Raw genomic sequence first — 22,163 nt, forward strand, 5'->3', positions numbered from 1 at the left:
TGTAGCTTAATTGGACTTCACAGCCTGGAAGAAGTAGCTGATTTTGTCTGATCAGTTGGATCCAGATTAGACAAAGGAGCAACATACCAATATCTACTCCCTGAACTAATCCAAACTCCTAGATCCTGTGAGTTCAGGAAGGCAAGGAGAGTCCTAAGTTGATTCAAATGAAGAGATAAGTACTCTATAAGACCTCCTTCCTTCTCCTCCTCTTGTAAATGTCTGGAGGCCATGTTCATCACCAATTCTCCATCTTTGCACCATAAAAGGAACACCTGTCTCTTCGCTTCCTTCCTCCTTTCTAATTGACTATCTGTCCTAACTTATGGTTGTCTTCTTCCACTACCCCTGATTTGTTACATAACATAAGGTCCTCAGTCCCCATTCCCCCTCCCTCTTTCTTCTGAACTCCCAATCACCACATTTAAGACATTGTACCTCTCCTTTATCTGGCTTCTCCAAAAATCACACTTGGCTCTCTCCTTCCCTCTCTACCACAATACAGAACATATATTGAACTCTCCCTTCCTATTAAAAGTGCACTGTACAGGCTGTTCCACTGTTACCTCCCCCCCCCCAGGGCTGTTCACTTCCACCCCTCAATACTGCTTATTGTTTTAAGTGCTATTTCCCAATGAAAGCTACATTTCCTTTCAATGCTATTTCCCACTGACCGTTGGTTCCACTACTGAGTGCTTTGTGAATGTTTTCATATTTTCATAGTATTGTCCCCTTAATAGTGCTTCCTTTCAATGCCATATCCCTCAATAAATAGTTCTCCAATGAAAGTTACCTCTCCTTTTATTGCTCTTTGCCACCCACTGAGTTCTCCACTAATGTTTTTCATGGGATGGTTGTCTTCTCCCTCAGTAAATTAAAATCTCCTTTCTGAGGCATATGTGGTTGCTATTTCTGTGGTCCGTATTTACTCTAAGACACGGGTGTCAAACTTGCCGCGTCACGTTGCCCTCATGCGACGTTTCACGACATTTTTCCATTCGCGGAGCTGGGGAGGGTGTGGCCTGTGTGTGACACATCCGGCCAGCAGGACACCAGTTTGACACCCCTGCTCTAGGACATGTCGTGTTTAATTCCCCTTTAATTAAAATATCTCAGTTGCATTCTGATCCCTGGTGAATAGCTTCTGAGTACAGGAAGTCCTCGACTTGCAACCGTTCATTTAGCGACAGTTCAAAGTCACAACCTCACTGAAACAAGAGACCAGTCCTCACAATTACAACTGTCACAGAATGCCCATGATCAAAATTCGGGTGCTTGGCAACTGGCATGTATTTACAATGGTTGCAGCCTCCTGGGGTCATGGAATTGCCCTTTGCAACCTTCCCAGCCTGTTTCTGACAAGCAAAGTCAATGGAGGAAGCCAATTCACTTAAAGACTGCATGATTCACTTAACAACTGCAGTAATTCACTTAGAAACTATGCCCCAAAAGTCATAAAATCAAGCATAAAATCACTTAACAACCTCCTTGCTTAGCAAGCAATCAAATTCTGATTCCCAATTGTGGTTGGAAATTGAGGAGTACTTGTATACACTCCCATAAAAGAAAGATTTAAAAAGAAGCTGCCTTTCTTTACCGAAAAAAACATAAGGTGATATACTGTAAGGAATTTGGGATAGGCAAAAAAATCCTATTCCGTTCCCTTATAGAAAGACAGACAATGTGAACTTAGCTGAAAGGAGGAAGGCACTGTATGTGGAAAAAGAGAAGTGGATGGGGGCACGCAATAAAACTAAGAAAATCACTATTAAGAGCTGTAGAAAGATAAACAACAAGACTGCAGCCAATCTTTTCTAATCACACCGCATGTGGCAGATGGTCAAAGTTATTAGGTACTCGATGAAGAGTTTTTGGGGGGAGGGGGACGGTGAACAGATTAAAAAGGGAATGCGATGTCTGCTCTTAGATCCACTTCCCTTAATATGCAATTCAGGTTCTCTCATAAATTCTGAAGATTTGACGAACGGCATGTTTCCCCACTTTAAAAAAAACAAAAAAACTAGGCCTTCCTAAAACTGTTTACACATAAGAAAAATGTATCCCTCAATAAGAGCCTAATGCGTGTGAATTTCTGAAAAAAAATCAGGAAAAACAGAACCTCAGAAGGAGTCTGGTAGCCCCTTTTCCAACTGTTGTGAAATCCCAGCCAGGCAGGGAGGAGGGGTCAAGCAGGGAACTAGCCTTGAGTCTTTGCGCATCTACGAATGGCATAACCAGAGGTGGTATTCTGCCGGTTTGCCCCGGTTCAGGTGAACCGGTAGTGGAGGCTGTGGGAAGCTCCGCCCACCTGCCCAGATGTCATCATGGACACTGTGCATGCACAGAAGCGCCACGTGTGAGAGCTCCCGGTCCGAACTGGTAGCGAAGGTAAGCGGATTTCATGCCTGGGCATAGCTTGTTTGGTTGTTCTCAAGGGAAGGCAAACAGCCCAGGGAAGATTCTTGTAATATAGGCATAACACAATAACATTGCTGACTTGAACCTTTCACGAGTGGATATGGTTGCTTGATGACTTTAACTAACAAATTGTATTGAAAAGCATAAGCTTTTATGAGCTGCCGTTTTTTTTTCATCTGATGATGCAGCTCACAAAAAGCTTATGCCTTTTAATATATCCTTTTTAGTTGGGGGAAAATATTCCCAGATGCCTGGGTTTTTTTTCCACCACGGTCTAACACTTTTCTCCTCCTACAGTGTTTTCAGACAAAAGCAGGGGAAAGCACAGAGTGCATTGGGACCATCCAAGATTTCTGTGGGAAGAAGAGGAATTGAGAATGTGGTTAGCATGAGTCATCCATGAATTTGTTATAATTTGGCCTTAGAAAATTACATTCATAGGTCATGGGGGAGATAAATAGCTAGAAAGAAAAACAGCAGTGGTCTGGTTTAAGTCTACCTTAGACTCTTGTATAACAGTCTCTAATGGCAATAAATGGGAACAGTTCTTGAATTCTACAATAATTATTATTCTGTAGGCTCAGTTGAGAATTATTTTTAACTCAACAGAGCATTATCTCAGGATTCTTTGTGCTATTTATCCTTTCTATATTACATTTTCTCCTAAATATAACTTAGTACGAATGACTTTCACAATCTACCCTAAGAAACAGAAACTGGCAACACCTGGACTGAATCTCACAAAATATGAGACAGATCTTGCTCTGCAAGTATACCAACTATTCCCACCCCATCTTCGGTTGCCAGCATATAAGGATATGTATGTATGTATGTATGTATGTATGTATGTATGTATGTATGTATGTATGTATGTATACACACAGAGAGAGACAGAGACAGAGAGAGAGAGGGATAGCGGCTCTAGCAATTCCTATCCCAAAAAATCCACTGCCACTTTCCAGGACCTTGTCCAGATATTTTTCCAAATGACTAGTATTTTCTTCTTTTCAAAGCTAAAAAATCTTTTAAATAGACCAAGGAAGCACCCCAAGTAAAAAAGCAACACACTGTAAACATAGATGTAGAAATTGCAGGTGGAAGGACTACCTGGGAAAACATATTCTCGCTCTCACACCAAAAGGAATCTTTCTTGTAACACTCACCTGTAGTGACAAGTCCAGGGAGTGTATAAATACAAAAGAATATCCTTTGATCTTCAGAAACACTAGTCTGAAGATTGATGCAAATTTAAACTAATTAAATTTACCAGGCAATGCTCCTATTTTTAATAAAACCTCTATACACATGGTAAGTCTCCCTCAAGCTCAGCTTGACTTTTGGTAACAACATTGACTATATCCAGATCCTAATTCTGAATTTCAGATCCTGATTTCCTAAAATGCATTTTAAGGCACATGCTGCTGACTAAATATCCAAGGAGGATGCACAAATTGTGAAAACATCTACCTACAGAGCATTACACATCATCCATATGTCTTCTCTTGAAGCCCTGTGTTCTTTGTGACGCACAGCATTGACCATATGTGTGAACATTTAAAAGTGCAACCCAAAACTTCAGGGGGTAAGCCTTAGTGAATCCAGGGAACTTATCTGACAAAAAACACGCACAAGAGTTGAGCCATCCAAAATTCCAAAATAATTAATTACGCAACCTCCTTAAGATAGAGCAGAATTTTGTACAAACAAATGAACATCTAATGTGCTTCCTAAAAACCAAGAGACAAAACAGCTCTTTAATGTACCATATATTCAATCCTTGCCTGGAAGACCGGAGAAAAGTACCCGAAATCATTTTTCCTTCCTCATTCCTCGCCCCCAACCATGGCAGATTATGAACTTCAACTCTCTCCAGATGAAAGCGGCTTCAGTCTACTGAATATAGCAAATGTATTCAACTGACATTTACTGGTTCCACTGAAAAAAACAGAATTTCCAGCCTCGAAGGGATTAAATGTCAGCCAAAGAGGCTAAACGTGGAAGAAAACATCAGTTTTCAGACACATCATGGTGATGGAAAAAAAGAAAAAACCAGTGCGTTTTAATTACAAATTGAAGATCTCTAGATGTTCCCAAGTAAAATGAAACAGGAAAATGACATTGTTCCCAAATCCTTCCAGCAAAGACTTGTCTTGAATGCCCTGCCATTTTGCTGAAGGAAGCCTTGAGGTCTTCATTGGAGCAGAGGCCTATTAGTGAGGCTGGTCTTTGTGAGCAAAATCCTGGCTAGCGCAACAATCTATTTCCACATTCTGTGCCAGAGCCTTTCTTTGTAGCTCAGTAATTGCCTGAATTCTGGCAGCGAGTCACAAAGGCACCTAACAAACATCTCTGTATTCCCTCTTTGCCTACAGGACACAGCTCAATTTACAAGGGTTTCCCCCACCCCACCCCTCCCAAGAAGGAATCAGCGTGGCAAAATAACTACAATGCTGGGTATGTATGTAGCTATGTTGCTTAAAAGGCAGTCCTGCTACTAGTTATGCATGTCCAGTTTCAATGGGTCTTAGGATATTTATGCAAGTCTGGCCAAACTTTTCTCAGACTTTAGGAAAGGGGTATGCTTGTTATGGGTTCTATATCTGTTTTAATATTTTCTAAAAGCCCATTACAGCAGCTCAAGCTGTATTAAGCAGCATTTACAGTAAGCTGTGCATTTAAATGTGCTATAGTGTGCATTTAAATCAATGCAAAGGCAAGAATCAAGTAAGGTAAAGGTAAAGGTTCTCCTCGCACATATGTGCTAGTCGTTCCCAACTATAGGGGGCGGTGCTCATCTCCGTTTCAAAGCCAAAGAGCCAGCGCTGTCTGAAGACATTTCAGTGGTCATGTGGCTGGCATGACTAAACGCCTAAGGCGCACAGAACGCTGTTATCTTCCCACCCAAAAGGTAGTTCTAATCAAGTATCAAATCACGCATCAAATCAAGTATCAAATCAAGTATCTAAGTGTAAAAGCAAAATCACCACTGGCCTAAATCCCCAGTTAGTAAACACAGATCTAATATTTTTGGTAGAGAATGTTTCATTGTCTGCAACTTTCCGCTGAGTTGTTTCCTGTTTTTGATATTTTGGCTGTGCTCAGAATCCTCAGTAGCTTTCAATTTTATTTATTTATTTGAATCCCACCCGTATTATTTTTACAAATCAGTTAAGGCAGCGAAGACATCCAACCTATCCTCCTCCTCCAATTTTCCTCATAACAACAGCCTTGTAAGGCGAATTGGGCTGAGAGAGAGCGTGACTGGCCCAAGATCACCCAACTGGCTTTCACGGCTAAGGCGGGACTAGAACTCCTGGTCTCCTACTTTCTAGCCTGGTGCCTTAACCACTAGACCAAACTGGTTCTATGAAGATGTTCTGGTATGTGTATATGTCTGTGTTTTCGCCCTGTTAATTAAAATTGTTCTTGAGACATATTGAACATAAACATAACATGTTTCTAAGGATATGCAAATTGAATATAAATGCAAATTTGAAGAGAGGGGGGAGTGCTTTGGAGTGCATAAGGAAATGTGTGTCACACCTGTCTGGAAATGCCTCTTGTCCTGGACTAACAAGGCAGCTGTGCACTCCTGGGGAAAACCCTGGATGTTTTAACGAATCCCTGCTTTAGTTGCTCCTCCACAGCCCCAAAGCACTTTTTTTTTATCAGCAAAAAGCTCTGGATAGATGCTGTCAGTGACTGTAGGCCACTTTGGCTAGACACAATACTATGTTGAGAGAAGTGCTTTATCTATAACACACCTGTGGTTGGGTGGAAGCCAAACCGCCCACAACAAGATTTTTTTTAAAAAAAGAATATACAGACAGTAATAAGATAATGCACAAAATTGCTAGTTGTGAGACAGACAATGAGCTGATGCAATAACTCATCAAGAAAAATCAACTAAGGAAAAAAATCAGAAAATAAGATGGGAGAGTACAAACTCATCATTTTAGCCACACTGAACTTCTGATGTGAGTAGAAATCAGAATAATTAGTATATGGTGCCTTCGCCCTATCTCAGTAATGGCTAACCTTTTTGTTGTCATGTGCAGAAAGCACACCTGCACCCATAATGCAACACACGTGACCCCCATCTCCACCCTGTGCATGCGGCCTTCCCCCCTTGCTCATTTTTGGCTTCCAGGTTGATGCAGAAGGCTTTTCAGGTCCCAAATGCCCCCCTCCCCCATTTCCCATTTGGGCCTTGGAAGGCCTCCTGCACCAACCTGGAAGCCAAAACGGGGCGCAGGGATACTGTGCAAGGCCCCAAAATGCAATGCGAGCGCCCCACATGCATGCATCCCTGCCCCCCCTGTGCATGCCTGGCCAAGACCTGCAGACCAGCTGGATGGTGGGCACTGTTCCCTCTAAGGTGCGCGGCTGCGCGCCCGCGCAGGTGGCAAGAAAACACCGCGCAGCAGTTTCCAACTGCTGCACAGTGCTTTCTGCTGTCACAGGCGCCGGAGGCTGGGGAGGTCCTTTGCAGACGGCTAGAACTGGCCGCCCGCAAAGGACCTCCCCGGACTTGTTTTGGTGAGCGCGGGGCGACTGACGCCAGGAAAGCAAGCCCGGGGAGGAGGTCCTTTGTGGGTGGCCAATCCTAGCTGCTTGCGCCCGGCGCTGCAGCTAAAGTAAAGCCCCTGCCGCTACCGGAATATCTGCTGCCGCCTCCTCCTCCTCTAACAGCACCCGACGCTGCGGCAGAGGTGAAGCCGCCAAAGATCCCGCCGGCGCCCCCGCCCATGGCAGCGGCGCCTCCCCCTCCGTTCGGAGCACCTGAGCTGGGCCCCGCGTTACCCTGCCCCCTCCTCCTCTGCTGTGCTTTTGAGGAGCCATGAGGCCGCGGGAGCCAGTAGGAAGGCGGCGGCGGGGTCAGGAGCAGGGGGAAAAGGCCTCATGGCTTCTCAAAAGCATGGCGGCGGCGGAGAAGGCAGCAGGGGTAACGCGGTGCTCCGAGTGGAGGGGGACGCCAGCGGGAGCTTTGGCGGCTTCACTCCAAATGTAGTGGTGCTGTTGGAGGAGGAGGAGGAGGCAGCTGTTATTCTGGTGGCGGCAGGGGCTCGTCGGCTTCTTCAGCAGCAGCCCTGCCCCCTGTGAAAAAAGCCGAAGATGGATCCACGCAGATGACGTCGCCGCAACATGACTGGAGGAGGAATTCTGGGAGTTGAAGTCCACAAGTCTTCAAGCTGTCAGGTTTGAAGACCCTGGGTTTTTTTTTCCTAAAGGGTTAGGGGTGCAAAGGGTCTTGCAACTTGACAGCTTTAAGACTTGCACACTTCAATGCCAGAGTTCCTGAGCCAACATGACTGGAGGAGGAATTCTGGGAGTTGAAGTCCACAAGTCTTAAAGCTGTCAGGTTTGAAGACCCCTGGGGGTTTTTTTTCCTAAAGGGTTAGGGGTGCAAGGGTCTTGTAACTTGACAGCTTTAAGACTTGCGTGCTTCAAATGCCAGAGTTCCTGAGCAAATATTTTGGTTGCTAAGCAGGAGCGTTGTTAAGTGACACTGACATTATATAACACTTTTAATTAAGCGAGTACCTTGAAGAAACATAACTTTGAGTTACAAATAATACTGATTTCGTTGTTGTCTTAGGTGACATTTGTGAAAAAAATTCAGGTGCTCAGGCATAAAAATGTGCCGCTCAAACACTATACTTTTCTGCTCACACTGAAAAAAAATTAGAGGGAACATTGATGGTGGGAGGCGCATGCGAATGCGTGGTGGAGATGAGCTGGGGCAATGGCTAGTGTGACCACAGAGAGGGCTCTGTGTGTCACCTGTGGCACGCATGCCATAGGTTTAACATCATGGCCCTATCCTATACCAACTGGCTGGTGACTTTGGGCCAGTCATGCTCTCTTCACACAACCCACCTCACAGAGTTGTTGTTGTGGGTAAACATAGGAGGAGGAAGGAATAATATGTATGTTCACCACCTTGGGTAACTTATAACTTAATGAAGGCAGGACAAAAATATAATAAATAAATAAAATAAAATACCGAGTAACCTGAGCACCAATAACTCAACTGGTTTCTGGGTTTCTCTACTGTACTTACCGTACACCCCACTGCCTTATATTCTCTGTTTCCCAGTTGCCTGCTAGTTTTTGCTGTGCCCTCTTCTAAACCCTGATGAGTTTGGCAGCTTCAAGAACAAGGAGACAGACAGGATGTCTGCTTCTATTGCCACCACACCAGCGACGACACCGAGGTAATCAATTTATTATAACAAGAGGTATCCTAGCAACTCTAGAGAAATCAAAAGTTCTCACCCTCTTTGGTGATGCAGAAAAACAAGTTTTTCTAGCAGCCTTGCAAAGATGCCCCAGCAGATAGGCAGGCAGGTATTTTTATATTTTAAGGGAAGTGCGATGAGACTCATAAAAACCTGCTTTGCGCTGCAAATGTTATGACTAACCCGTCAACTACATTGAGCAATAAGCGTTCATTTAACATCTGATCCTTGCACTAAAGAGGACTAAAAAACTGAAAGTAGCAGAACCAGTCATTTCTCTTTGCTCATGGATTACTGGTCAAATCCTATTTCCATTGTAAACAGGGCGTGCAAACAGCTGCAGCCACCCATTGCTGTTGGCTATGCTAAGGTCACTGAAAACTTTTCCCAAACTGTGTGACCAGCCACTCTGAAATTTCCTTATGGATACCTACAGTTTTACACAGTCCAAATGTCCTACCTAGATTGTCTTGATAATATGTGGAATGGTGGGGAGGATGTGGATATCCCAGAGCAAAAGTGAGACTACTAATTGTCCATGTCCCAAACTGGAGAGTCAATTTGATCTAGTCTTCAAGTCTCTCTCAGCCCAACTGACCTCACAGGATTGTTGTTGTTGTTGTGGGAAAAACAGGAGGAGGGAGGAGTATTATATATGTTCACCGTCCTGAGTTGTCTATAAAAATAATAAAGGTAGGATACTAAATGCATAAATGACTTTGCAGGCACAAGGAAAAATGAGAAATTAGGAGAGTTATGCATCTATCCTCTCAATTCTACCCTTACCAATTTTGATCATTTAGACCAGATTTACTGTAACCTGTCTAGGCAGTATTGTTTTAATTTTTACGTGTAGGGGAGGCCAAAAAGAAAAGTGGCCTAGAGCAGAGGTCTTCAACCTTGGCAATTTTAAGACTTGTGGATTCAATTCCCAGAGTTCCTCAACCGACTTTGCTGACTTTGGAGACCACTGGCCTAGAGGGTGCCTAATTTTAGGGTCTATCAAATAAGGCAGAGGCCACAGATTGAGTGGCTCCAAAATTTTATTACAGACTCTCTTTGTCTCCAAGAACAAATCTGTCATTTACATTTGTGGAACAAATGCAAAGGTGGAACCCCTCCCCCCCAAAGGTGGCATCCTTACCAGCAGATTTCTGGTGGAAAGATAATCTATTTAAGGAGATAAAGATTGTTTTGCCGTAGCAGATAAATTTGCCGTGGCAGATAAATTTGCAAAATGGCTTGCAGAGAGGAAAGCACATATTAATCTCTTTTATTCATTGCATTTTGGCTGAGCAACCAACTAGCCAATCATATTTTCATCTAGTATTGTATATGAACACGTCCCATGTAAATAGTGACCAATAATGAACAAGTAAAGCCAGGCAATTAAGACTGAATTCATTAAGCCATAGGTGAAGTACTTTTCAATTCTGTGCTTATTATTTTTATAAATAACTTAAAGCGGTAAACATATCTAATGCTCCTTCGTCCTACTTTTTTTCCTCAGCAACAATTCTATGAAGTGAATTGGGCTGAGAGAGAGTGTGACAGGCTCAAAGTCATCCAGCCAGCTTTCATGCTGAAGATAGGACTAGAACAGCAATGGCGAACCTTTTTTGGCTCGCGTGCCATAAGTGGGGGGAGCGCAGGGTGGTCATGTGCGGGTGTGTCGCACCCATAATGCAATGCGTGACCCCCAGTGAGCATGCACGCACTACAGGCGCGACCCCCCCCATTTTTACATGCTTTTTTCGCCCTCCCCAGGCTCCAGAGGCTTTATAGGGGCCTGGGGAGGGCGAAAACAGCCTCCTCCACCCCCCCGGACGCCCTCCGGAGGCATCAGGGAAGCCTCCAGACAGTCCCTGAAGCCTTCAGAGTGCTCAAAATGATCCTCCGAGCAAACCTCGGAGGGTCGTTTTGAGCACTCCGAAAGCTTCAGGGAAGCCTCCGGACGGTCCCTGAAACCTTCGGAGCACTCAAAGCGACCCTTCAGGTTTGCTCAGAGGATCGTTTTGAGCGCTCCAAAGGCTTCAGGGCCTGTCCGGAGGCTTCCCTGATGCCTCCGGAGGGCGTCCGGGGAGGCAGGGGAGGCTGTTTTCGCCCTCCCCAGGCTCTATAGGAGCCTGGGGAGGGTGAAAAATGGCTTTAAAAAAGGCATGCGCGCTGGCCAGCTGACAGGGCAGCGCCTCGTGTGCCCTGAGAAATGGCTCCGCGTGCCACCTGTGGCACGCGTGCCATAGGTTCACCATCACTGGACTAGAACTTCCTGTCTCCTGGTTTCTAACCTGGGGCCTTAACCACCAGACCAAACTGGCTCTCAATAGTCTCAATAAATTCAGCCATAAAGATCAATATTAATACTAGTTGGTACTTCTATACTTTATAAATGATAATACTGTAACTGTAAATGTATCATGTTATAACCGACTTTATTGCTTTATCTCTAATTTTAATTGTTGATAATTTTTAACTTGTTAATTTTAATTATGCTTGCACTGTACTCTGGGTGGGATTGCTGTTTAAATAATTTTTGCTAATTTTTAAAGATTTACAAATTAAAACGAGTCCTTTAATTTCATATCTTTAAGAGCAGATCTTCTGAAGAACAAAGAAATAGTTGACATATCTGCTATTCTTCAGAAAAGAAATGCTTTCTCCTTCTTTCTCTCTTTCTCTCTCTCTCCTTCTTCCTTCCTTCCTTCCTTCCTTCCTTCCTTCCTTCCTTCCTTCCTTCCTTCCTTCTTTCTTTTTCTTTGAAAGATAAATACTAAATAGAAAAGAATATTTTTTTGTCCAGGCTGACACACAGAGCTCAATTACAAATAGTCTTACTTGAAAAACAAGTCCTACTGGGAAAATTAAAGCTTATTCAGGTAAGAGTGGCATTGGGCCTACAACAAAGTAACCTCAAGTAAAAAGAATGGGTCAAATTTCAGGGTTACGTTTGTGGTAGCTGATGGCATTAAAATTCTAAACTCAATACAAATGAATTCCATGCATTTTAAAGGAAATTTAGCTCAAATAAACATGTGTAGGATTAGGCTGCCATTTAGAGTTAGTGGGGAAGGTGAAACCTAGGAGAAAACGGTTTGTTAAGTATTCCTGGGATGATATTTGGTAGAATCCTAGTTGTAAAGGAACAAGAGACAGCAATGAGCAAAATTTGGTAACTGCAACTTTTATGGAGGGTATATGGATGTGTACATCAGATTCCTATTTTCAGAAGGTTACTGAGAGTTGTGTGATTGAGAAAAAAACATTACTGTATGTCAATTGAGAAAGCATGTGGCAAAATGAATGGCTGTATATTATGGAAACATTGTGAGACAAAACGGTTGTAGATCAGCTACTGAATGTAAGAGCAGAATAAGATGGAAATAAAACATGCACGAATCTCAATGAAATGCTTCAATGTTGAGCAGAAAGTAAGATAAGGCTATGTAATGGCTGCCTAATGTACGTATGGAGAAATGAGTGCATACAGGTAGTCCTCAACTTATGATCGATCACTTAGCAACAGTTCAAAGTTATGACAGACACCCCCCCCCAAAAAAAAGCTAGTTACAATTTGCTTTGAAGATCCTATCTTGGAGCCCCTCTATAGTCATGTGACTGCATTTTGGGTACTTGTCAATGGCCCACATGTATGGCTTATTTGTAGCACCCCACAGGCATGTGACTGATTTATGATGGATTTGCTAGAAACTGGCGTTTTCTTCCACTCTCCAGCCAAAACTGACCCATAGAGAACAATGGCTTTGTTTAACAACCATGGCATTCATTTAATGATTGAATTGAATTGAATTGAATTTATTGAATTTATAGACTGCCCCCTCTCCCCGAAGGGACTTGGGGCAGTGTACAGACGACAAGATAAAAACCATATACAGAATAAATAAGCTTAAATACCCCTAAAATCAGATTAAATGTTAGGCTGTACAGTGATAAAAATTAAAAAACAACCTAAAAACCTACCCCTAAAAATTTAAAATACAGGCTAGAAAGATTAAAACTACGGTTAGGCCAGGCCAGCTAAGTTGAACAGGTGGGTCTTAAGTTTCTTGCGGAAGGAGCGGAGATCGGTGGTCATTCTGATGTCGGGGGGGAGGTCATTCCAGAGGGTCGGGCCCATCACAGAGAAGGCCCTACCCCTGGGCGTCGCCCGCTGGCACTGCCTAGTGGACAGCACCCGGAGGAGTCCCTCTCTGTGAGAGCGAATCGGCCGCAGGTTGGGGTTTTCACTTAACAACCACGCTGAAAAAGGGAATTAAAATCAGGTCCAGTTACATGGTGAGCCACATCACAACTTACAATTGTTAATTGCCGGGCTAATTATGGTAGTAATTCAAGGATTACCGTATTTTTCGGAGTATAAAACGCACCAGAGTATAAGACACACCAAGGTTTTGAAGAGGCAAATTAAAAAAAAAAGTTTTTGCACTCTGCAAACCTCCCAAAATGGGCCCTCCCCCCCAAAAAGGGCATGAGTAGCCCTTAGGAGGCTTGTAGAGTGTTCGGGGGGGGGGGAGCAAAAATGAGCAAAAAATGGCCCATTTTTTGCTCATTTCTGCCCTCCCCAGGAGCTCTCTGAAAACCTTCTACAAGCTATGCACAGCCATTTTGGTGAAGGAGCGGGGTTTCAGGAGGCAAAAAAATGCTGTATTCAGTGTATAAAATTCACCCAGTTTTTCAGCCTCTTTTTTGAGGGAAAAAGGTGTCTTATACTCCAAAAAATACGGTACTTCTGGTACATGTGATGATGTATTATACATGTCTTTTGGTATGTAGATGATGCTATGGTTCTAGATCAGAATCCAAACATTACAGAGGCCATGATGTATTGAAGGGTTCAAATGCTAAGATTATGGGTATTTCACAGGAAATTAGGAATGAACCCACAGCAGGTTTTACGCACAATGGTGAAAAATGATAGGTATGTGCTTTTGCTACTTTGTTATGTGGAAGTGAGAGAAGGGTACAATTAGGAAAAACATCAAGCAAAGTTGAATGCAACAGGGATGGGCTATTTAAGAACTGAGCATTGCAAAGGAAGGAGATAGGGCCAGGAATGGGTGCTGAGAAAATGTGGATCGAATTCAAAAATAAGAAAGAAGAAAATGAGGGGTTTTTGGTCATGCAGAATGTAAATTAGGCTCAAAGTGCAAAGAAATATGTGAAGAGTGAATGGTTGAAAGAAAGGGAAAGTCCAAAACTGTCACTGGATGAAGTTGACGAGTTCATGGAAAAGAGAAGTTTAATGAACCAAAGGCAATATATGAATCATGGATATGATATATGGATATGACAGAAGTAGATTTAAATGGATTCAAAGAGATATAGTGAACAATGTTGTTGTAAACCAGTTTTAACTCTGTTTCTGTTCCTTTTTTTCACATTTCATGCTTTTAATTTCTTTGGTTTACAGTTCTATACTCTTTCAGTGCTTTGTGTAAATAAGCTAGAGCTACCTTGAAATGGAGGAACCAAACCACACAATTATAACTTATCTCTTCAAAAACAAAAGAGAAAAAGGTCATACAGAGGAAGTCGGGAATTCTGGAAGATTAGGAAATTAAGATGCCACTCAAGTGTTTAGATTCCTCAAGGACTTCTCTGCAATTGCAAACTAAAATCCCATATTAATAGCATCCAAATTATGCACCACTTTAAGAGTAATTGAAGGAGCAACAAAAATATTAGGTCTATGTAGATATCCTGTCTTTTCTAAGGGACAGTTTTATTTTCTTATATTATTTTTTTTCATGAAAGACACCTAAGGTTGAGTTTGTGGGAACTTTACAGGTAGTCCTCGGCTTATGACCACAATTGAGCCCAACATTTATGTTGCTAAGCAAAACATTTGTTAAGTGAATTTTGTCCCATTCTACGACCTTTATTGCCACAGTTGTTAAAGGAATGACTGCAGTTGTTAGGTTAGCAACATGGCCGTTCAGTGGATCTGGTTTCCCCATTGACTTTGCCTGTCAGAAGGCCATCAAAAGATGATCACATGACCCTGGGACACTGCAACGGTCATAAATATGAGTCTCTAATAAAGGAGAATATTTTCAGCTCAAGGCTGACGGGAGGGGTCCTTGGTGCTATCTGAGCTTGCTTGTTCTCTTGGAGTTTGCATTACCCAAACTAGGTCACATCATCCGTGCTACGTAATGCAACATCTGCAAGAAAACAAGCAAGTTCAGTGAGCACCAGGGACCTCTCAAATATGAGTCACTTGCCAAGCATCTGAATTTTGATCACATAACCATGGGGATGCTACAATGGTGATTAAGAATGAAAAATGGTTCACAAGTCACTTTTTTCAATGCCATTGTAACTTCAGCTGGTCACTAACTGCACTGTTGTTAGGTTGAGGACCTAACCTATATATGAAACAAGCAGGAAACATACAGATTGTTAAAGTGACGATGTTCAAGGCAAGTCACAATGAATGTTACATTTTCTACATTGGTATTAATGAACAGGCTAATATGTTAGAAAAAGTTCTGAATAAATTTTCCAGGCATCATAAATACTGTATACATACAAGTAGTTCTCAATTTTGTGCAGAATTTTGGTTGTGCGTTGTTGCAATTATAGGTTGTTGCAATTATAAGTTGAATCACTGACCAGGCTTGATTTTATGACAGTTAAGGGAATCCCTGCGGTTGTTAAGTGAATCATATGATCATTAAGCAAATCACATGGTCATAAGTCTGGATCTAGCTTATCTAATGGGTGTTTTTGTTGTTGTTTTGTGCTGGAAAACATCAAAAAAACCCATGGCAAAATGCGATTACATGACTGGGGGACACTGTAACCAGTTATAAACGTGAGATGAAATGGAAAAGTGCCTGAAATGGAATCGCATAACCACAGGGATGGCGTGGCAGTTGTAACTTTGAAGACGAGTCATCAATAACTTTTTGAGTCCATCAGAACTCCAAATGGCTTGTTAAGCAACTGGTTATAAGTTGAGAACTACCCGTATTGAACAAAGGTTAAGAATATTGTTCTGGCATCAGAAAGACCTTGCTCAGAATGTGGAATTGCTCCGTTCATATCAGAATTGCTCCATTCATATCAACATCAGAAAGATAATCAAAACTAAGGCATTAACAGAAAGAAAAGCAAGATGGATACTGGATTTCCTTCAATTGCTTAGGGAAAAACTCAACAGCTGTATAGAAGTCAGAGCAAATGTAGGTATAAGTCAGATGGGGAAGCTTTAATACTTCAGTTGTGCTGTACACATAGACAACTTTGTTGCACCCTTCCCAAAGCTGAGACCTTCTTACATGTATTAAACTACCATTTGCTCTTAGCCAGAAAGGATCTTGTTCTTGGAGTATGGTCAAATGTATCAAATTAAGGGCCGTTTTAATCAAATATTTTCCTTTCGGTCATGCACATTACCATTGCCAAGCCTGAGGTACCTGAAGCCAAAAAACATGCTACTCACAATGTCCCCCTCTAAAAGTTCACACTCAACGGACAAGGAGAAGAACTTGGAACCAGCCTAAGAGGAGAGACTGGCTGGATTTTAACAACGTCACATGTCAGAATACTAGGCAGAATGCACTGTGCCAGACCCCAAGGGAGCACTGTGGAGATAGAAAGGTACCTTACTACCAGTGGTGAAATTCATTTTTTTTTACTAACGGTTCTGTGGGCGTGGCTTGGTGGGCATGGCAGGGAAGGATATTGCAAAATCTCCATTCCCACCCCACTCTGGGGCCAGTCAGAGGTGGTATTTGCAGAACTACTCTTTACAATAGTTCTCTGAACTACTCAAAATTTCCGCTACCGGTTCTCCAGAACCTGTTAGAACTGGCTGGATTTCACCCCTGCTTACTACTATATTGTTATCACCCTGCTTTTTTGGCTAATCAATTCACAATTGCTGGGTGCACTATGACCAGAGAAATTAAATATTGCTTGCTCCCTCCTCCCCTTAAAAAAATATCTAGCCAAAGGAAGCCTAAATATTTCCAAAGCAAACATTCAAAAGAATGCACTCTCCATTATTGACAAAACGAAGAACACACAGCTCCCTCTTACATGATCAGATATCTTTGCTTAGAAAATTGTTAGCCACATTGTGTACTTTCTGAATTCTGGAGATTGTATCATTGCCTTCCCTTCTCTGTACTTCAGGAGAGCACTGTACAAAACCAGTTGAAACAGCATGGGACGGCAGGGAAGTACTGGGAGGTAATGAGCCAAAACCACACGCAGAACTGCAGTTAGCCATGTTTGTGTTTGCTACAGGGGTGCTTGAAATGGTAGCACTGGGTTAAATGGTTCAGAAGAAGTTCAGCGTTAAAATATAGTCAAATAAAAATTTAATCGTCCCTGCCAAAATAGAAACACTATATAATTATTATTAGTAATAACCTGAGTAAGATATAAGGATGACTGTAAACTGGTTGTATCTTTCAACATTAAATATCCGAGCTTTATGAGAGAGAGGGAGAGGGAGAGGGAGGGAGGTAAAGAGAGAGAGAGAGATGATTTTGATTGCTACCAAGTCAGAGTTAAATCTTAATGATCTCATAGACCCGTGATGGCGAACCTATGGCACGGTGCCATAGGTGGCGCGCGGAGCCATTTGTCAGGGCACACGAGGCTTACCGTGTCAGCTGGCCAGCGCATGCCTTTTTTTGAGGCCATTTTTCGCCCTCCGTAGGCTTCAGGAGCTTCCCTGAAGCCTCCGGAGCGCGAAAAACCAGCCCTACGGGCCAACCGGAAGTTCAGGAACAGACTTCCAGTTTGCTCGTAGGGCTGGTATTAGCCTCCCGGAGTATTCAGGAGGCTTCCCTGAAGCCTCCGGAGGGCAAAAAACAACCCTACAAGCAAACCGGAAGTCACTTCTTGGTTGCTCGTAGGGTCATTTTTTGCCCTCTGGAGCCTTCAGGGAAGGCTCCTGAACGCTCCAGAGGGATAAAACCGGTTCTCCGAGCCACCCGGAAGTGACTTCCGGTTTGCTCGTAGGGTCATTTTTTGCTATCCAGAGCCTTCAGGGAAGCCTCCTGGAGGCCGCTGAAGGCTAAAAGCGGCCCTACGAGCAAACAGGAAGTTTTGATTTGCCTGTAGGGCTGTTTTTTGCGCTCCAGAGGCTCCCTGAAGGCTCTGGAGATCCTCCGGGGGGGGAGGCTGTTTTCGCCCTCCCCAGGCTCCTATAAAGCTTCTGGAGCCTGGGGAGAGTGAAAAAAGCATTCCAAAAATGGGGGGGAGGGCTGGTCGTGGGCACATGCGCACTGGGGTCATGCGCAAAGCATTATGGGTGTGGCACACCCACACACAACCCCCCTGCGCTCTCTCCGCTTTTGGCACACGAGCCAAAAAAGGTTCACCATCATTGTCATAAACAGATTCTCTGCAGAACAAAATGAGTGACTCGGTATTTATAGTTTTCAGCATTAGCTGTTGTATTCTTCATCTAGGTTTTATTGTATTATTGTGCAGTATTGCATGGTTTGATATTGCAAATTAGTGCAGGTTGTCTAATTTATTTTAATTCAACAACTAAAATTGGTTGGTATTTTATGATGATGAAATACGTTGACGTTTCACTGATTTCAATGGGACAGTTTAACTCCTTTAAATTATGCTCATTTGAAATAGAAACTGTAGCTGATTGTGTCCATCCACCAATGGAATTTTGATTTCCTAATTTGCTGGGATTACAAGTTTCACTAGAGCAGGCTGCCACTGTGTGAGTAGAGAAGAAAGGAATGGAAGCTTTTACAGAAACCCACCTGTAGTTCTGTAATGCTCAACATTGGTTCTCAAATTCCCTGATAAGGGAATGTAAAATAGTAGCTTCTACTGTGATGCTTTTATCAGTAGGCAAAAAAATGCTTTATTGCCTACTTAACAGAGGGTAAGTTTTACCACTGGGTTTTAATAATGCCTTATGATTATTATAATTACCCTGTTTCCCTGAAAATAAGACCTCCCCGGATAATAAGCCCAATTGGGCTTTTGAGCGCATGGGCTAAAATAAGCCCTCTCCCCAAAATAAGCCCTCCACAAAAATATTGCAACACAGCAGCAGCCATGAGGTGACTAGGCTCGTCACCTCCTGTGCCTCAAAAATAATAAGACCCCCCCCCCCCGAAAATAAGGCCGAGTGCTTATTTCATGGGTCACAAGAGTCTCTTATTTTTGGGGAAACACGGTAGGAATGTGATGGCTCAGTGGCTAAGACGCTGAGCTTGTCCATCAGAAAGGTTGGCAGTTCGGTGGTTTGAATCCCTAGTGCTGTGTAACAGAGTGAGCTCCTGTTACTTGTCCCAGCTTCTGCCAACCTAGCAGTTTGAAAGCATGTAAAAATGCAAGTAGAAAAAATAGGAACCACGTTTGGTAGGAAGTTAACAGTGTTCCGTGCGCCTTCGGTATTAGGAATGTGTTTGCTTAGCATTTTAATGCAGGCTTACTTAATCCGTGTTTCTCAAGCCAATATGGAAACCCAAATACAACTGTGTTCCTGGTAATTGCCTTTACTTTCCGAACTATGCAATTCAATGATCAAGAGTTGCTTAGAAAAACAGGATCATTTCTATAATTAGGTGGAATGAAGCTCTCTTGTAGTTATTTCTCATTTTGTTATGGGCTATTGTCTCATAGTAGAGTACTGGCAATCAATTCAATAGACTCCCAATTTCAGGCAATGGAAGAAGTCAGGTGTTGGATACCAGCCAAAACTGAAATTGTTACGTTCCTGAAGACATCTGGAAGAGATGCTTTTGTTCCTAAAATGTGGAAAACTCCTGAGTGGCTTGCTACCATAGCAGATTACACAATATGTGCCACTGTGAGAAGAACGTAAGAGTAACAATCTTTAGAAGATCACAATCCACTTTGTGCAGACTACAGCAACCTCACAATGAGTTATTTTGAGGATATTCTCCAGTGACACGATAAGGGGATCAGCTGGCTGGCCTGACCCAGGCATAATAGTGATGGGTCTGCCAAAGGTCATAGGGAGAAGTAACGGGAGGAAATGGCAGATGACTTTCCTTTATGTCTTGGGCTACTACTGCCAAAATGTTGTGTGTTAGTAAAAATAGATTTTTTTTTCTGTTGAGGGGGGAAAAATCAAGTATGCCAGAGAAAACCCATGCATTAGATAGAAATATGATTAAAATTACAAGATTTATAAATGCAAAATTATTTGACTGTACATATCAAATGTGTATTCTCTAAAAAAGTACAACTTGCTCCTGCTCCATCTAGAAAAAGAAGTATCAAATCAAATGTAGGTATTGCCCAGAGGTTCTGGGAAGAATCTCACACTAGGCATTCCCTCTAATAAATATAATCAAGAGCCGGGGTGGTGCAGTGGTTAGAATGCAGTACTGCACGCTACTTCTGCTGACTGCCAGCAGTTCGGCAGTTCAATCCTCACCGGTTTAATAGCAATAGACTTATATACTGCTTCATAGGGTTTTACAACCCTCTCTAAGCGGTTTACAGAGTCAGCCTATTGCCCCCAACAATCTGGGTCCTCATTTTACCCACCTCAGAAGGATAGAAGGCTGAGTCAACCTTGAGCCTGGTGAGATTCGATCTGCCAAACTGCTGACAGCCGGCAGACAGCAGAAGTAGCCTGCAGTACTGCATTCTAACCACTACGCCAACTAAGGTTGATCCAGCCTTCCATTCTTCCAAGGTCGGTAAAATGAGGACCCAGACTGTCGGGGGCAATATGCTGACTGTAAAAACCGCTCAGAGAGGGCTGTAAAGCACCGTGAAACGGTATGTAAGTCTAAGTGCAATTGCTATTTGTGTTTTTTTCAATTGAAAAAAAACCCAACCTATCTAAGTTACCTATGTAATATACACACACACACACACACACACACACACACACACACACACACACACATATATATATATATATATATATATCACAAGAATGTGAAAATATATTGGAATATAACTCAGCATACTGGTCTTACCCTACCACTAAAAAGAAAGGACCGTCTAATGTGAATTGTAATAGAAAGGAACAATGCCACATTATCTGTTCTAGCACGCTACTGAAGTGCAATGAACTTAAGACATTTTGAAAGCTGGAGAGAGAATGGAAAGTCTTAGCTAAGTGAAATAAAGACCTCTTTTAATATAGTTCTGAATGTCTGAATGTTTCTGTAACAAAATGTAGCTGTAACAGTGATTGTAAGCACATTAATTTGGCATGTAGCTTACTTACCTCCAAAAGTAGGTTATAAAAATATGGGGATGCCTCCTTCAACTTTCCATTTATAATACCTAATCTGATGTTTTTTAAGATATATAGTAATCACGTGGCCTGAATGACTTGGCTGCATCCTTTATCATCGTTATTGTTGTCAGACTCAAGTCAGCTGGCTATTTCTACCCATCTGGTTGTAAACAAGCCTGAAACCCATGAAAGTTTAGGGGACAAAATGCAATCCTTACTTTATTACTCTTTCACTTACTGAAGGCAGACATTGTAGGAGGAGTGTGTGTTAGTCTATAGTAGCCAAAAATTAGAAGGAATCTGATAGCACCTATTCAGATTAACCCATTTGATTAAAAAACATAATTGTGCTATTCTGAAAAGGTGTTACCAGACTTTTTCTGATACATGAGGTGGGAAAACTCTGAAGAGATTTGTGAGAAACTTTTCATCTTTTCTTGTATTTTAGCAAATTGGGTGGCAAATATACACGTGTTATTTAAAAAGCTCTTTTGAAGAAAAAGGGACATGAGGTCTTTGTGTATGGGGGGGGGGGTGGAGGCATTTCCTAAATGGAATGAATTTCTTTTAAATTATTTTTAAAAATTAATCACACAAAGACTAAGAGATAGAAAGCCCTAAAGTTAAATTTTGCCTAAGTTAGAAACCTCTGTGGAGGCCTAGAGCCAAGTATCTTTTCCTCTGACAGTGTCACTGAATTCAACTGTGCCTACTCATTTGTGCAATTACAGTTTGGCCTAGCTGCCAAAGCTGTCATAACATCGTTGATTCAATATTTAGGCTCCTTTTAAAATATGTTAAATGTTAAGTATAAGGATTATATCATCATCATCTTCATATCACCATCATCCTGGCTTCTGGGCCATTTCTGTCTCTCACCATGCATGCCTAACTTGTTACTCAGGCATAGCAATGGAACAGGAAGAATTAGACAAAAGAAAACAGAAGAAATAGGATTGATCCCTTGAGATGATTAAAAATGTCATCAAAGCACCTAGACAGCCAAAATATTAAAGCACACAACCTTTCGTACAGCACTGGTTCTTCCACTTCTTGCTTCACTCTCTGGAGCCTTTGCCTGGTTCCAGAAAAAAAGAGTTTAAAAGTAATTCTACACCAAATCATGTCTGAAGAGAACTGGGATGTTTGCTGCTAGCACATCCATGGCAGGAGGAACGCTTAAGTCAAAATGAAATCCACCTAGCTAGCATTTGCCCTTCCCAGGAAACAAAATATGGCAGAAACAGGTGGAGGTGGCATTTCTTTTC

General features: G+C 42.4%; 1 protein-coding gene across 1 annotated transcript in view; it reads right to left on the reverse strand.

Moving 5' to 3' along the window:
* Positions 1–22,163, reverse strand: part of ALG14 (ALG14 UDP-N-acetylglucosaminyltransferase subunit) — a 40,385-nt gene that overhangs the window by 3,241 nt on the left and 14,981 nt on the right. The window lies entirely within an intron of this gene.

This window comes from Natrix helvetica, assembly GCF_964273705.1.
Source record: "Natrix helvetica genome assembly, chromosome: 3".
NCBI classification, from domain to species: domain Eukaryota; kingdom Metazoa; phylum Chordata; class Lepidosauria; order Squamata; family Natricidae; genus Natrix; species Natrix helvetica.